Genomic DNA, 18,150 nt, shown 5'->3' with positions numbered 1-18,150 from the left:
TTGTTGGTGTGTCATTCTCATTCGTTTTGCTTGATTCATTTTGTAAGTACTGTACATTTGTAAACTTGTATATTTGTAGATATTGTACTCATGAATTCACTGTTGTGACAGTTCTTTGTTTGTCTCTGTGTGTTTGAAATTTTGATAAACTGAGTTAAAAAGAAAATAAATTTGTTTTGGGACATAAATCCCGTGGTCACGTAGTACATATTGACTGCGTGTCTGGTAACTGTGATATTAATTTTCCCTGTCCAGCCACCTTGTTCTGTTTTCTCTGTTGTTGAGATCCGGGCTGGGCAGACGTAGGATCCAAAACCTTCATTGTTTCACAGTCCATCCAGGGGCATGTCATGATCACTGCAAGCAACACACTCTCAGGTACGGACCAGAAGGGTAACTCCAGTGAATACACCCGTTTTCCAGGAAACTCCCAGTGTAATATTTCCAACACCAGCAAATTGTCCTGAACAGCACTTTGGTGGTAGTGCAAGCAGCAATGGTGATCCATCAAGTTGATCCTGTATGGTTTGGGACTTGTAATGTAATGTGTCTTGTAAAGCGCACTGCTGCCCTGAGGCATTGTTGCACTGTAGACCACTGGGGAACCCGTCCTGGCTATCCCTATGAGATGGTCCCTACTGGGTATCTCCAAGGTGAAACCAGGCATCCCCGGCGAATGTGGGGGGCCGTTGTAGAGATGAGGCAAGCTAATGCCCAGAGTTGCCGAGTGTGATCCCTGGTTAGAGTAGGCACCGAGGCGAGAATTATCAAGTCCACTGACCCTGGTCCACGACCCTGCCGCGTTGGGTATTGAACCCTGGTCCCGGGCTGTTCTCTGCTTCCGGGTCTGCCGCCTCTAACCAATGAGCCACACCACTCCACTTCAGGTCTGCAGGCCTCCCTAACAATCACAGAAGCCACTGTAGTTGTGCTGCTGCATAATACAGCCCACAGTCAGGAGAAGCCACATTCCCCTCATCCTGCAGGAGATAGAGATCAGCCAACCACACCCAATGTCTCCCGGTAGTACAGTATGTTAAACTGCACAAGTGATAGTGCTGTGAAAAAGTATAAGAGACTAGGAAAGATTAAGAGTTTAGCAATGGCTACACGACCCAATGTAGACAACAGCAAGGTGCTCCAGACCAGGCTGGAGTTCCAAATGGAGGTCACAGCCTTCCCCAGATTACTATCAAAACGATTCTTTTGAGAATGTTAAATATTTATTCCTAGGTATGTGAACAAGTCTGCTGCCAAGTGTAGGTCAGTGCTCGGCTGGAGCCAATGCCAGTCAAGGCTCCTCATAGTCAGCGGGAACAGGCAGGATTTGTCCCAATTCACTGCTAATCCTGAGGCCCTGCTGAAGTCCTCCAGGACTGCCATCACCTGGGTGAGGTTTCTAGCAGTAGTCATACCCTTGCACCGTTATATCAACGCATCATCGGCATATAGTGACGCTATGGGCCATTATCCATCAATTGTTATCCCCCACCCCATACGGCAAGAGCCAGAGGCTCTATGGTTAAAGAAAAGATTAGGGGGGAAAGTGGGCATTCCTGTCACTTTCCCCTTTCTATCTTAATAGGAGAGATTTTCTGTCCTGCCCTTGCTTACCTTTGCCTCTTGGTCGTTCTAAAGCTCGCCAACCCATCGAAGGAACTCAGTCCCTATGCCAAACTGCTGCATCACCCATAACAAGTAGGGCCAACTGAAGGTATCAAAGGCCTTTTCACTGTCCAGTAAGGCCACCAAGTGGTGCTCTTTATGCTGTCTGAAACAATCCATAATTCCAAAGAGGCATTGAAGGTTAAGGAAGGTATTACAGGCCAGGTATGAAACCATTTTGGTCGATTTTAACCAATAGCTGAATCAGTAGTAACAATCAGTTGGCCAGTCAAGATTCAACAGCGCGAATGGCCAATAGGAGGCCATTACTAGGGGGTACCGGCGGCGTGGGTAGGTCTAGAGGATAGTCACACAGCATCATAACTCCATACTCTATGGAAGTTTGAACCCGTTGTGCAGTCCGCCGGGTACTGTTGATGCCTGGAAACTGAACGCAATAGGTAGATCCAGCACAACACAGGTACACTCACACATGAAGCACATTCTCTTTTTGTGAGTTTTTAGAGTAGCACATTGGATACTCTTATAGATCCTCTAAATGTAGACAGTTACCTATGACATATGATTTTTTTCCTAAGGTCCTGAAGAATCGCGAGTCAGTGTACAATAACGTGAGAAACATGTCGACCATTACGATCACACACTAACTGAGACTCATGTAGGAAACATTGCATTCCATTGAGTACCGGCTAGTTTTCTTATTTTAACTAGAGCAGGAGACCTCAAAAATAAACTTTACACTGGTACTCCCAGCTTTGTTTTAAATCACTTGCACGTCTATGCACTATTGGCCCCCCACCCATACTTCACCAAACGGCTGTTGGATAGAAGATCTCCGCTAAAGTGCCCATCTTTGAGGTGTCGGCCGTTGAGTATTGCACCGCTGACCCAACGAGCAGCAGCCCAGATGATGAAGCATGACACCTGAAAGGGTGTGTGAGGGCATTACATCTAACACAATGGATGCCCAACTGTAGGACTCACTGAGACCAACAGCATCCAGACATCAGTGTGACACGTACATCCTCCCATTTGAGGAACAGCGCACCCTCCTTTGTATAACAAAAACACACAATTAATGCCTCCCACATTAACTGGAGAAGTGGACCCGCCATCCTGGCAGCCTCATAGGTTTTTAAGAGGTGTGGCACTACTCCTGGTCTATAAACAGCTAAAGATTACAAGAGGAGCCCATCTGGACCCTGTGTTTCACCCCCTGTAGCTCATCTTCCTGAAAGGGTGCATCCAGAGAAGGAAGCTCTTTGTGTTGAATTGAGTTGAAGGAGGGGAATGCTGCACAGATGTGTTTCTGCAGCCTGGTGAGTCAGCTCGGGGTACAGAGTACAGCTGGATGCATAATAACTGTAAAACACCTAATTAATCTCTATTAATCTTTACTGCAAGGATATATTGACTGAGTCCAGGAGTCACTGGAGGTGTGTGCACTATTTTGTATCCCATTACACTGTCAGAGCGGTTACTCAGGTGATTGTGTTGAAAGCACCTCTGAGCATAACCACTCTGCCTCTGCAATGGAGATAATAGTATGAGAAAACATCTAACAAATAAAAAATCTTACATGCAACTCCAATTAACCCTGTGGTGCAGTTTTGAGGAAGGTAGCACAAAACATTCCCATTCATGTATGCCTGCAATTTCCAATGTATGACCCTACAGACTGATCTTAATATTCCCCCAGAACTAACTATTACTTTCACTAATGAAACAATCCTACTGCATGACTACGAAAACCCTCAAAAAAGAACACTAATTTTTGCAACATCCCATAACCAGGTAACACTTTAGAATAGTGATGTTTTCCATGGGGGATGGCAGGTTTAAATCCCCACACCCCATCTATTCACCCAAATATACACTAATCATGCTAAATAAAAAAAAACATCCATACCAGTTAACTACCAGACTAGCAATCTTCAACATATACTGAATTTCTGATAAAATCCAAAATCTTAGATAAAAGTTCTAGAAAAGTGATAATTGGCTTCGAGTTAACAATGACTAACACCATTTGTAAAATGTATTCCACCACACAAATGCAAGGATGTCTTTTCTACTTTTCTCAGGCATACCTGTATAAAACTCAAAAAACATTCTGAGTTTAGGACTATCTGTCTGACAGTAAATTGCAATTTAAATTATGAAAGCGTACTGACTTATGCTTCGTACCTCCTGAGTGCATGAAGAGTTCTATACCTCAATTACTGATTCTGACTGTTTTACACAAATCGAGGAGAAAAACTGGCACCCTTACTAAATTATTTTGAAGACACATGGGTTGGCCGTCTAAGCAGATCAGGTCTCAGGAGGAAGCAAAAGTACCCTATTGATTGGTGGAACTACTATGCGACCTGCTTGGAGGGAGATGCAAAGACTAACAATGCCATTAAGGGATTGCACAACTCCTTCAACAAATCTAATGGCAAACACTGCTCCAACCTACATCACTTCGCGAAAATTTTGAAGAAGGAACAAAGGGGCATATTACCAAGCAATAGCGATAATTATCGCTATTGCTTGGTTAGGGTGAAAAAATTATCGCCGAGCTGCGGCGATTTTTATCGCAGATAAACCTTGGTATTACCAAGGTTTATCACAAATGCGATAAAAATCGGCCGCAATGCATGAATATCGCTGAAAAGTCTGCGATATTCATGCATTAGCGAGCTAATGCTCTTAGCCATGTTATCCACCTCCCATTGGATAACATGGCTAAGAACTGCTCAGGGCAGGTGTTAGCTTTTGGAGATATTCGTGCTAGGCGCAAATATCTCCAAAAGTTGGTAATAGGAGATAGCGATGTTAGCGACTGTTTCCAGTCGCTCACATCTTGGCACGCCCACTTTGCATGTCATTAGTGATAAATATCACTGACATGCAAAGTGGGGCCCAAGATGGTCGCTATCTCCTACTAGCTGTCGCTAACTGGTGTTAGCGACAGCTAGGTAATAGGGAGATAATTTTATCTCCGCTTTCTTGGCTTTTAAAGCCAAAAAAGCGGAGATAAACCCCCTTGATAATATGCCCCAAAGTTTCCAGAAAATTAGAATTGCTCAATCTTTTACTGGTAGTCTGAGCACCTGGGTATCTAAAAGAAACAAAGAAATATCATAAATACTATTGGTAAATGTTAGAGGCATGGTTTCCCCAGTCTTTTTGCTGCTCCCTCCTGTATTTTTGACTGTATGCTGGACTTCATTTTTGCTGGTTTGTGTTCTCTGTAAACTTTACCACTGCTGATCAGTGCAAGTGCTGTTGTGGTATAAATTCATACTCATGTATTAAAATGAATACATATTTATTAATTTACTTCCATACCTTAAACCCCTATACCCCTTGCATCCAGTGCCTAATTATCAATTTTGGAAATTACATATTACATGTTTATTTTAAATCACTAAATAAATCAACTCTTAAGTAAATTAGTTAATACCTGAGTATTAATATGCTTACTCACACATTACTCCTATATAGCTGGCACCCCATGCCTAAATTATAGTGCTAGAAATTTCTAAGCAAATATAAATTGATTTATTTTAAATAGTATTGTGCTATAAACTAATGCTTAAGTATCAAAATTAATACCTGAATATTAATATACTTCCCCACCCTAAACCCCTGTATCACTTGCATCATGTGCCCTATTCTTAGTGTTTGACATTACTTATTAAATGTAAGATTTTTTTATTACTGTATAAACTAATACTCAAGTAATTAAATTAATACCTGAGTATTAATTCACTTTCCCGCCCAATAGTCTCATATCCCCTTGCATTCTGTACCTAAATGTTAGTGACATAAATTATTCCCACTACATGTTTAAAAATATGTTAACTATTCACAATATTGTATAAATTAATACTCAGGTATTGACATGCATGCCTGAGTATTAATACGCTCCCCCCACACAATACACATATAACCCTTGCATCCCCTCCTACAGTTTAGTGTTACAAATTTCTTAGAACAATGTATACAATTATTATTATTTATATTATTGTGTACATTAATAATTTTGTATTTAAATGAATATCTGAGTATTAAAAAATACCCAACTATTTAAAAACTATATATAAACAATCCCTAAACAGTTATACCTACCTATATACTTACACATAAATGTGTGGTAATGACATGCGTGGCAATGACATTCATTGTAAAGGCATATTTGTTTGAAATGGCATGTGTGGTAATGTTGTATGTGTGGTTATGGCTTTGTGGTAAATGCATGTCATGGTAATGACTGGGAGGTAAAGGCTGTTTCCCGGAAGTCATAGGTTTAGATCCTTGTTGCTTATTTTTCTCGATCTGTTGTTATTTTAAGATTGCAAAGAAAAGCTCCCTGGATATTAATTAAGTATTGTACAGAGAACCCCAATCATTGCATTACATTTTATATCCTGACATTGTGTTTCTCCTTACCATTCACTCTTAACATACATTTCTTGACTAGTACGGACGATATGTGATTCCTACACCTTAAAATACTTATTATCTTTAGTGCTATTTCCTGTACATTGATTTGGATGCTGTTTAGAATTACTTGGGTCTCTGTGCATGATGTAGAGCACCCTGAACCCCTATACTGGGATGAGTAGTGTTATAAAAGACCTAAATACAAATGTGTAGGTGCTGTTTAAATCATTAATAGTGTAATTACTCATCCACACAGATAAACCTTCCATTCTTACAGTGCATGCATATCTCTTACACAGGGAGTTGAACAAAGTTAAAACCCTGTTGCAAGTCATAGTTTCTCTGAAGTACTGTGCATCTTTATTTCCTTCCATTGCATCTAAGTTGTTAGGCCCCAGATGGTTCCCAGTCAGGAAGATGCCTATTCAAAAGGAGGGCTGATGTCCCTTCAAATCAGGCCTTGATTTTGGTCCAGCTGTAAGTTTAAGTAAGACGCCTCTGCGCTGCCAGCAGGTTGCTGCAACAAACAGAATGCACACAACGTGCAAGTGCTGCTGAATTGTGTCTCGATGTTGGGAAATGAAACCAGGAGAAATTCTGCGTATTTCACTTGGTCAGCTGGAACCAGCAAAGATATAGCTGCCAAAACAGGGATTTGGTGTGATGCCCCTACTTTCCAGCACTGGGCACACAGAGGGGTAGATTTATGAAGGCCTTGCGCCGCCGGTGCGCCATTTTTAACATGGGAAAAAGTGACGCACCGGCGGCGCAAGTCCTTCATAAATCTGCCCCCAAAGTCTGTACAATGTTAGCTTTGCAAGCTACTGCGACGCCTCAAGCAGTAAGCCACCTATAAGCAAAGCCTAACCAGAGGGCAGTGACTAAGTCAATGGGTCAAGCTTTTGTATTTTGAAAATGTCTTTTTCCTCCTACCATAAAGCACAGACGGGACATCAGCTGCATCACTACAAGCATACAGAACTCTGAGAACGGGCACAGGACAGGTGGCAGCAGCAGCTGTGCAGTGTTCCTACACACACAAATAAGATTTACGACACAGGTAGCAGCAGTGTACATGTTCTTGCAAAATATATGCGGTTTTAGTTAGATGGTGTGTGACATTTCCATATTTGAAGTGTTATTTTTAATGGGATGTAGCTGCCTTATGTGTGACACTATGAGTAGCTCTTTACAGTGGGTACACATCCTAAATGACACTGATTACACTCACCTGTTGTCGCCATTTATAGTAATGTCACCTGGGCACAATATTGACCCTCATACACATATGTAATGCTCCCTGAATGAAAATATTCAGTGCAGAATCCAATGGAAAGGCGGCCCAGCTATCAGAGTGCAGAGAGCAGGCCCTCCAAAGCTTCTCTCCCACAAAAGCCCCTACTTCCTGCATCCCAGGGTTTCCCATCCAAGCACTCTCCTCTCTTGTCACAACCATCCCTCCACGGGTCTTAGCTCTCAATGGACCCTCATTTTTATGAACTGACTCTCATTGCACTCATCATCATCAAGAAAGCTTTATTCGGTTATAACAGAAAAATCATAAAAGCATACATCATAGCAAACAGATAAAAAGAATAAAATCACACAATAATTGAAAACAACCAAATACCTCAGATAGCCAATGGTTCATTACCTCATCGTCCCTCCCTCGCTTCCCTTACTTACGAAATTGAGGCATCCCTGCCTCACCAGACACCCGTACCCACGTGATTTGTCACGTGGGGACTATATATAGCCCCCAGCCCCCTCATACCTCCTGTTTTTTTTTTCTGTCTCACCACTGTGAGACGCGCGTCCCACGCGCTGGCCGTTCTGCGGAGCTGCGGTCATTTTCTCTTTCTTGAGGGCTTCTCCCTCACTTGCTATCGCCATCCTGGGTCTGGCGGCGCCGACCTGGTGTATGCGTGCCTTCCCCACCGCATTAGGTGTTTTTGCGGTGCACTTCTCGGCGGTTGGACGGTCGGGTTCCGGGTGACGGAGTCACCGGCCCTGAGTGGCTGGGGCTGCGGTTCCGGTTCAGATGGCCGGAATGGAGGCGGCGGCTGGCGGATATGCTGTAGCTTCTCGGCTGGCTGTTTCCGATGCTCCTATGCGGTAGGGGCCTCGTTTGAGGTCGTTTTTTATACATTTTTATGTTTTTGGTGATTGGTTTCATTGTCTGCGAGGCTTCTTTATTGGTTGCCTCGTGTGTCCTTTTATTCTATTGGGTTTCTCCCGGCTGGGGCTGTGTTACACATTATTTAAGGGCTTGCCTCGGCTTTCTACCCTGTCAGTTTCACTATGGCTAAACGGACTTCGAAGCGCTTGAGGGTTTTGTCCTCCTCTGATGAGGATGGTGAGGTGCCTGTCCCGGCTCGTAGGACCAGGTCCCAGGGTCCGGTGGATTCTTCTGCCCTCCTGTCTGCTTCTGAGGTGCAGTCCATGATTGAGGCTGCTGTGTCTCGTGCTTTGGAGGCGAGGGGTGCTAAGCCACGACGCAGGTCTTCTCGTGTTGCGGGGGGTCCGGTGGACTCTCCCTCTGAGGACTCGTCTTCTTCTTCTTCGGACTCTGCCATGCCTTCTACGTCTTCGGGGAAGTTTGTGCGTAGGGAGGAGGTGCCTGCTATTCTCCAGCACATCAGGGAGAACTTGGGGTTTTCTCCTTTTGCTGCTCCCATGGGGTCCGAGGACATTTTTCCCCAATATGTTAAGCCTCCTGTACTCTCTATGCCCTTTCATGGTCGCATCAAAGACTTGATTTCGGGGGAATGGCGAGACCTTGAGCGCTCCTCTGTTCCTCGCTTTTTGCAGAAGCTTTATTCCCTGGAGGAGGGGGAGGTCTCTCTTCCTCACTCTGTGAAGGTGGATGCCATGTTGGCCACTCTTATTGGGCGCACTTCTATTAATCCTGAGGATTGTTCACCTTCGGATGCCACGGATAAAAAGGTGGATGGTGCGCTGAAGAAGGCCTTTTCCGCTGGGAATTTGTCTTTACGTGCTGGTATCTACTCAGCGTATGCGGCGCAATCTTTGGTGTCTGACTTTGGCAAGCTGGCCACGGCTGTTCAGGAGGAGTCGGACTGCTCTGGCTTGCTTGTCCACATGGAGCAGCAGGCTAAGCTCTTGGCTGACGTCTCTTCAGATGTTCTTCGCTCTGCGGCCATGACCTCTGGCTCCTTGGTTTTGGCTCGTCGGAACTTGTGGATGCGTGACTGGAAGGCTGATTCTTCGGAGAAGTCCTCACTCCTTAAGATTCCCTTTGATGGCAAGTTGCTCTTTGGTGACCAGCTGGATAGTGTGGTCACTAAGGCGTTCAAGGACCGTAAGCATGCTCTGCCTTACAAGGGCAAGGCGTCTTCCTCTGGTTCTCGCCGTTTTTGGAATCCTGCTCCTTCTTCCTCTGCGTCTTTTCAGTCTTCCCGCCAGTCCTCCAGGAACTTTTCTGCTCGTCAACGCCATTTCAGGCCCAGGAAATCTTCGGCCTTGCCTGGTCCCAAGCTTCCGGCGGATACCTTCAAGAGGAAGTCCTGACGTCGACTGTGTTTCGCCCTCGGGTCCTGTGGGCGGGAGGCTGATGTCTTTCCTGGATGCTTGGCAGCTGGATGTAAGGGATCGCTGGGCATTGACTATTGTCAGGAGAGGCTATATTATCGACTTTGTCGCCGTTCCGCCCGGCTGGGGCACCATCCTTACTCCTATCCCCAAGTCTCCATCCAAGAGGGAGGCTCTACTGGAAGGGGTTCGGGATCTTCTGTCAAAGAAGGCGATTGTTCCGGTCCCGCTGGCGCAGCGAGGTCTGGGATGTTATTCCATTTTGTTTCTGGTCCAGAAGGTGTCAGGGGGATTCCGGCCGGTTCTGGACCTGAAGAGGGTGAATGGTTGGGTTCGGACCGTTCACTTCAAGATGGTGACTTTGCAGTCCATCATTCCGTTGGTGGGGGTCCGGGACTTCATGACGTCTATCGATTTACAGGACGCCTACCTTCACGTTCCTGTGGCTCGGGCTCATCAGCAGTTTCTTCGCTTTGCAGTTGGCGGCTTCCACTTCCAGTTTGCGGTTTTGCCATTCGGGCTGAAGTCCGCCCCTCGGGTCTTCACCAAGCTCTTGGCCCCCTTGGTGGCCCTGGTCCACTGTCAGTGGATATTTTTACATCCTTATCTGGACGACTGGCTGGTTCATGCTCCCTCTTTCCAGTTGACTGTCGATCACACAGACTTGGTGCTGGCCGTTTTGAGGGGGCACGGCTTTCTTGTCAATCTGGGCAAGTCGTTTCTTGTTCCTTCCCAGGATCGTCTCTTCATTGGGGCCAGGTTTCGGACAGATTTGGGAGTGGTCACTCTGCCCGAGGCTCGGGTGGTCAAGATTCAGTCTCACATCCTGTCTCTGCTGTCCGGTCCGGTGCAGGTGGCGGCACGTTGGCTGCAGGTTCAGGGGGATATGGCTGCCACGGTGTTTCTGGTTCCTTGGGCCAGATTTCATTTACGCACACTGTTGGCTCATGTTCTGGCGCATTGGTCTCCCCATTGCCTTCCCCTCTCTTCTCCGATCCCGGTTTCCCCTCAGATCAGGTCTTCTCTGGGTTGGTGGCTGGTTCGGGATCATTTGCTGAAGGGTGTCTCTCTCTCTCCTCCGGCTCCGGTTGTGGTGACGACCGATGCCAGCCTCTCGGGTTGGGGGGCCTGGCTGGGGGTTCATCAGTCCAGGGGCTTCTGGTCTCCCGCTCAGAGCAGGATGTCATCGAACTGGAGGGAGTTGGAGGCTGTCCGTCTGGCTCTGTTGGCCTTCTCCCAGTTTCTGCTGGGTTCCGTGGTCCTGGTCAGGACGGACAACGTCACGGCCATGGCTTACGTCAACAGGCAGGGGGGGACGAGGTCCTCTTCTCTGTCCCTTGTGGCGAGGCGGTTGTTTGTTTGGGCGGAGTCTCATCTGTTGGCTCTCTCGGCGATCCATATTCGGGGGGTGTCCAATTCCCGGGCGGATGCCCTCAGCAGGGCCATTCCGTCGTCTGTGGATTTCTGCCTTCGTCGGGAGTTGTTTGTGGCTCTGACGTTGCGTTGGGGTGTTCCGGTGGTGGACCTCTTTGCGGATGTGGGAAATGCCTTGGTGTCCCGGTTTGTCTCCCGCTGTCGGGAGGGGTCGGCCTGGGCGGTGGATGCTCTCTCTTGCCCTTGGCCCCGCGGGCTTCTCTATGCGTTTCCTCCTTTCCCCCTTCTTCTCCGCTTCCTGCTGAGGGTCCGGTCCTCGGGGGCTTCTGTGATTCTGGTGGCTCCGGCGTGGCCTCGTGCCTCCTGGTTTCCTCTCCTGGTGGAGTTGAGGTCGGAGGTGGAGTGGTTGCTGCCTCTGTCTCCTCCCCCTTTGGTCTTCCCGGCGTTTCAACAGGATGTTCTGGGCCGGATGCGCTTGGCGGCTTGGAGGTTGAACGCCTAGGTCTTCTGCGACGTGGGGTTCCGGCTGGTTTGACCTCTACTCTGCAGGCGGCTAGACGCGCTTCGACCAACAAGTCTTACCTACGGCACTGGCGTTCTTTCAGTCGGTGGTGTCTTGTCAAAGGTTTGGACCCCTCTTCCTCTTCTTTGTTTGAGGTGATGCTGTTTCTTCAGGAGGGTGCTTCCTTGGGCTTGAAGGTGTCTTCCCTTCGTTTGCAGTGGGCTGCGATTAGGGCGTTTAGGAGCTCTTGGGGTAATCTCTCGGATTCTGAGGGGTTGGTCAGTCGCCTTTTTAAGGGTTTGAGTAACGTTCTTCCTGCCCCTCGGCGGCATTTTCCGACCTGGGATCTTTCTCTGGTCTTGGACGCCTTGATGTCATCTCCCTTTGAGCCGTTGGTTTCTGTGGATCTGCGCCTGTTGTCCTTCAAGACTTTCTTTTTGGTGGCCATTTCATCTGCTCGCCGCCTGAGTGAACTGGGGGCTCTTTCTTCCAAACACCCTTTTTGTCGGGTTTTTGATGACCGGATCGTGTTGCGACCTATTCTTTCCTTTCGTCCTAAGGTGGACTCTCAATTCCACAGGGATCAGGAGTTGGTTCTTCCTTCCTTTTTTGGTTCCCCGTCCTCGGAGTCTGAGGTGCGGCTTCACTCTTTGGATGTTAGGAGGGCTCTCCTGGTCTATTTGGAGCGGGTCGCTCCTTTCCGTCTCTCAGATTCCCTTTTTGTTAATTTTGGTCCTGTGAATAGGGGTTTGCGTCCTTCTACTCCTTCCTTGAGTCGATGGGTTCGTTCTCTGATTTCTTTGGCGTACAAAGAGGGGGGGCACCTTTCTCCTTTGGGGGTTCAGGATTGTTCCACTCGCTCCATGGCTGCTTCCTGTGCCGAGGTCCAAGGGGCTTCCATTTCAGAGATCTGCCGGGCTGCCACCTGGGCTTCCCCGCTGACCTTTGCCTCTCATTACAGGATTGGCCAGGAGATTGACTGTACTGATGTGTTTGGACACAGGGTTCTTTCCACTATGATTCCTGAATAGTGATTTTTCCCCTGGTCTTCTGTGTTTTTTAATAAACCTGTTTTTTGCATACCTTCTTTGGTTGTCCTGTTTGGCTTTGTACATCTCAATTTCGTAAGGAAGGGAAGCGAGGGAGGGACGATGAGGTAATGCTTCAATTACTTACCGGTAATTGCATTACTCTGAGTCCTACTCCCTCGCTTCCCTTACTTACATCCCTCCCTCCCTCCCTGATGGTCCAGGCCAACCTTTTGGTATGGTTTCGATCTGTGTGGTATTACAGGAGGTATGAGGGGGCTGGGGGCTATATATAGTCCCCACGTGACAAATCACGTGGGTACGGGTGTCTGGTGAGGCAGGGATGCCTCAATTTCGTAAGTAAGGGAAGCGAGGGAGTAGGACTCAGAGTAATGCAATTACCGGTAAGTAATTGAAGCATTAAATAAAATACAACAGAATAAGTCCCTCATCGGATCCCTTAATTGCACAGCCACATTTAAGAAACTGACAACGACACTAATAGTGAGCCTTAAACTGTACCACCGCATGACCGCCAGTGCACGTTCCTGCATGGGAAGGAAAGCACCATGTCATGCATTCCTTCCTGTGCAGGAACTGGGGGTGCAAAAATACAAGGAGCACAACGTGTGCCCCCTGCATGCACACTCGTGCACAGGGTTTTTTCTATCCACCAGAAAATTATCTTTTACCCAACCACGATCTGCCTTTACAATTTTTGAAGATGAGTAAAAAAGATTCCCCCTACCTAGATTATAATACTCCATTCTAATATGTTTAAGTCAGGGAATTCGTAATGCAAAATCAAGGGATACACAATCTTACAGTATCTCCCTACTCGAATGTGCTCCGTTAGACCCCAATCAACCCAACATAAGAGGGGACGATGTGCAATGGTGTCGGTAATATGGCTAAGTTCCAATTCTTCGTGCACTATATAAGAAGGGTTACTTTGAGGGACACAGAGAAAACTGTTTCACCTACCCTGAGGGGGTCATATTTAGCATAACCCCAGATGTCAGACCCAAATGTGGTTGTAGAAACTGTGTTAGCTCGGTTAACGTGTAATAAAGCGCTAACTGGCTTCCTCCACAGTCTAGAGGCAAATTTCCAAATTGCATCTATAGACCTGTTAACATCAGACAACTTTCCAGTTATCAGCTTTGACTATTGTAGATTAGCATCAAATACGGAAGGCTTTAACCTGCGTTAGAGCACAAAACACTATCTTAAAGATTTGTGTGTTCGTGTTTCTTGGGCCGACTGCCACAACGTGAGACTTACTGATGTTAGTGCTAAGATCCAGCTCATCCATTTCACTCATATTCTGAACAGTTTACCGTATGCTGCAACCATGCACACCAATATTGCACTCAAATTCATTTACATTTGAACTAAAACAATAAAGGTGAATCAGAACTTCGTTGGGGAAAATATGAATAGTCCAATTACATTTCTCCTTGTTACGCCTCACCTGGGGAGCGTAACTTTTTGGCACTTTCCCAGGTTTACCCAGTTTGGTAAATGTGGAAATGTGTCAAAAGCCATAAGAGCACCGACCGCAACGCCCATGCAGAGTAATGCAATGCAGCAATTTCCGCGGGGTTGTTTTACTCCTTATTTTTAAACCAATTCGAAGCCACGCAAAGTGGCTTTGCGTGGCTTTAAAAATATGACTTACAGGTTTGCGTCATGCATGTACCACGTTGTGTGGTGCAAGCATGACACAAAGTTCTCATAAATATGCCTGCAGTGCCAATGAATCTCATACTGAACAGGCGCCCCCCACGCCTAGGGGAGGGGGGCCCTTAGTTGCGCCGCGGGCTGAGCCTCCTCCTCCGGGCCCCAGGACAAAAAGAAGGGGGTTGGTGGTGATGTCTTTGTGACGTGAGGTATCGTGAAAACGAAACTTATGGGAAACAAAACTTAGCAAGTATTTAAGGCTGTGCCCTTGGGAGTTTCATTCTCTTTGTCCCCTTAGGCTGCAGCCTGAGCTTCAGGAGCGTCGTCGACCACCCACCCACCCAGCAGAAGAGCGTGGCTTCACGGAGGCAGAGCGCTGACAGTTAACAACAAAGAGGGATGCACAACAATGGAGATGCACGGGGAGGAGCCACGCTAGCAACCAAGATGGCCGCGTAGGCTCCCGGCTCCGCCGACCTCTGACTCCCACCGGAATATCCTGTCATTTATCCTGTCCTTGCGCTCAGCCACCGTGTGTATGAACCTGACGTGAGATCAATGGTGCTATCCTGAGATTTCTACCTGTTTGGCTGACGAAGATATGTTGAGTGGAAGTTTGCGGCATAGATCTGCCCAGAAGCCGGGGTCTCGAGTACTGGCCCATCCGGGTTCCAGTTAAACAACATCGGCTGTGGAGGTGTGATCGGGTCCGGTCTACCGGAGTGGGTAAAAAAGATAAAAAACTTTCTTTTTTCGCTTTCTCGGATGGATGTGGATGACGTTTGGCTGCCTTGGTGAAAGTCGGAGGAGGGGTGACAACCTAACGGTTGCAGCTGTGGACGGGGGTCCTACCCGGTGACCCGGTAAGGGGCCTGCTGGTGTTCGCTGGGTCTGGGTCTCCGCCTGCAGTGGCGGACCCCGGATATCATCGGAACAACTGATAAGTTTCCCTCTGCAGTCGACCTCTCTCGGCTCGCCCGCCCCCCTCTGAGAGATAGAACTTGTTGGGGGAAGCAATCATGACTGTCACCTATCGGGGGGTAGTGGAACGGGCCCAGAGTGACCCGTCGCTGCGAACTGTATTGGCAGCCATCGAGTCAATTCATGTGTACGTCGAAGGCCGCATTCAGACGATGGTGGCGCGTTTGTATGAGATGGTACGAATTGGACCGGACCCTACTCCACTACAAGAAACGATGACGACTGAGACACCCAAGATGGCCACTCTGATGGAGGAAGTAGACCCCGTACTGTTTGAGGTGTTGGAGCCTTTGACCAGTGTTTTGGACGATGAGAACAAGCTCGATGCCACCAATGGATTGTTAAGCTCACGATCGTTGCCGACTACGGAGGGACTAATTGCTGTTCCCACTCCAGAGTCTTTTGACGAGAACTGTTATCGGAATGAAACTGCGTCACTCCCCTATACATTGGAGCCGCTAAGATGGCGGATGAATCACTGCTGGGAGTTCATAACGGGGAAGGGAGTCTCTGGACCTGACTGTGTTCATAGCACTTTCGTTCTTCTGTTTTGTCTTGCATTGAGTTCTATTATATTTCCTTCGTACTCGGACTGTCCTGTGGAGGAGGTGGTTTGTCCGGAGGGGACTCATGTGTCTGATCGGAAGGGTAAGGATGAGATTGAAAGACTGGGTTCGTCTTAAGTATGATGGATACAGGATCTATTAAATTTATGCTTTAGGAAGGCTGGGTGGTGTTTAAATTTTTTTGACTTCATTCTGGGGATTATTGGTTCTGGCGGGGGGAGGGGCGACCGGGAGCCCGTACGAATATGCCCTCCTCCACTTCTCTTCTCTACTTTGGTAGATTTCTTCTTTTAGAACCTTGTTAGTTGGGGTGACAGGCACGCTGCTACTGGGGGTTAGGCGATAGCCGTTTGCAGGGGTGCAGGGTGGGGAATGGGTTTATTGTTTTCTTTTTGTTATCGCCCATATAATTTTTCTCTTTCTTCAATTTTTTCTTAGCCTTTCCTTTACCCGTAATATTGTCGAAATATCCGGACTTTGATCCTTAATTCTAGTGTCCGGTTGCCATAATGCTCCTGCTGGTTTGATTTTTGGGTGGGAGGGTCTTGAGGATCTGCATCTAAACTGTTTAGCGAATACACTGATGACAATCTTAACTTTGTCCTCTCGAAGATTTTTACTGCTCTACGTCTATCCTGTTTTTGTACCAATTCACCCTGTTATCATTGACTGTATATATGGCACCGGATATGTCTGTTTATTTTTTGTTTTATAACAATAAAAAGATTTATAAAAAAACAATGGAGATGCAACTATTCCATGGACCCCAGGAGGGGGTAGATTCCACGTGTGTAGTGGGTCGGCGGGGAGGAGGGACCGACCTGACCGTGGTCCTGGACTCTACTGCCTTAACCAACAACGTATGGACTCAGTAGTATCTAGGGGAGGCTGCCTGTGTTCAGGTACCCCGGTGGGCCGGTGCGGTATGCAGTGCTCTGGATGTCAAGTAACGGTTGGCAGTAGTGTGTGGGGGCCTGACGGCGCAATGTGAGCAGCACAGTGGGATATTGGTGGCCGAGACGGCCAAGTTCGAATGTATGGCCAAGTTCTAGTGTACGGCTGAATCTAAAAGTTAAAATGTAACGTTTAAATGTACAGCCAAGCTGTGTACGGTTGAGTTAAAGTGTGATCTTGTACCTAATTTCCTTACTGCCGTTGACGTCATGCAGCTAAGTGTGATGCTGTGAATAATTCTTATATACAAGAAGCGGATCTTTCTTTGGTAATGGTCTGTGGTAAATTGACTAGCGTAATGTGAGTAGAAAGGCTACTCTGTGGACAACAGACCCTGATTCCGAGAGGTATTGGGTGTAGCGGGCGGTAAGGTGAAGGAATTTGGGGAGGAGGGAATGTCACGTTGAGCGCACACTATGCCGTCAATCACAGAATGACCAAGAACTCACATTTCTGAAAGACCTCAACAGCTCACATCATCCCTACAGGGCTTTGTTCTCAAGTGACCCTCTTTGTAGGGTCCCAGCATCATTTTTTTCTTAATGTATGTTGTCAAATAATTACTGTTTTCTCGCTGTAGCTTCCCAAAGTAATATGTTAGGCATTTCAATAGTAAGCTTTTAATGGGTGCTAGTACTGGCTCAAGCACTGTTTGGTTCATCCACTTTACAATCTTGATAGGTTCAGTCAACTTTACTAAGGACCTCATTTATTATTTCACAGAAGGCGCTTATTCCGTCAGAGGGATGGAGTAAATTACTCCGTCACTCTGACGGAGTTACCACTAGTCAGATTTAGAAATGACCTCCAAACATGATGATCTGCAGACATAAATGCTTTCACAATACGCTTGTCAAGAATGTTTTCTGATCATAGCATGGTCTTTGGGATACCTGGCAGTCAGGAATGAATGCTCACTCTTTTGCAAGGATTTCGAACTCTCGATGATGTTTGTTGCCTTTGCAGAAACATTTTGTCACATCGAGGCAAGAGAACGTCTGCTGAAAAATGGTCCAGTTTCAAGTATGACACCTTCAACTAGCTCTAGTTTTTTTTGTCAACAGCAAGTTGTACTATGGGATTTGTAGTTTTATTTTAAATACTGACACTTGCAATTGACTACTATATATTTGTTTACATATATGAAAGTTGCTATATGAACATGACTATTACAAATAAGTTAAGCAACACGAATATCTGATAAAGATATAAAAATGTGCATAGTGCATTTCCAGCTCTGCCAAGTGTTAAGACTAGCTGTTGTTTCATTAGCGACCATGTTGCAGGGCTCCTAGTTATGATATGCACTGGAGCACGCTTCTATGCACACATACCACCTTTAGCTCATCTGTGCTGTGCGCCTGCCAAGTTCAGCAATGCAGTAGGTTTTGCAGGAGCCTTGCATCTTTCTCTTGCCTTTTTTCCACTTACCATGGAATGTGACCTCTCT

This window comes from Lissotriton vulgaris, chromosome 5 (genome assembly GCF_964263255.1).
Source record: "Lissotriton vulgaris chromosome 5, aLisVul1.2, whole genome shotgun sequence".
Classification (NCBI taxonomy): domain Eukaryota; kingdom Metazoa; phylum Chordata; class Amphibia; order Caudata; family Salamandridae; genus Lissotriton; species Lissotriton vulgaris.
Note: the sequence above shows the minus strand (reverse complement) of the source record.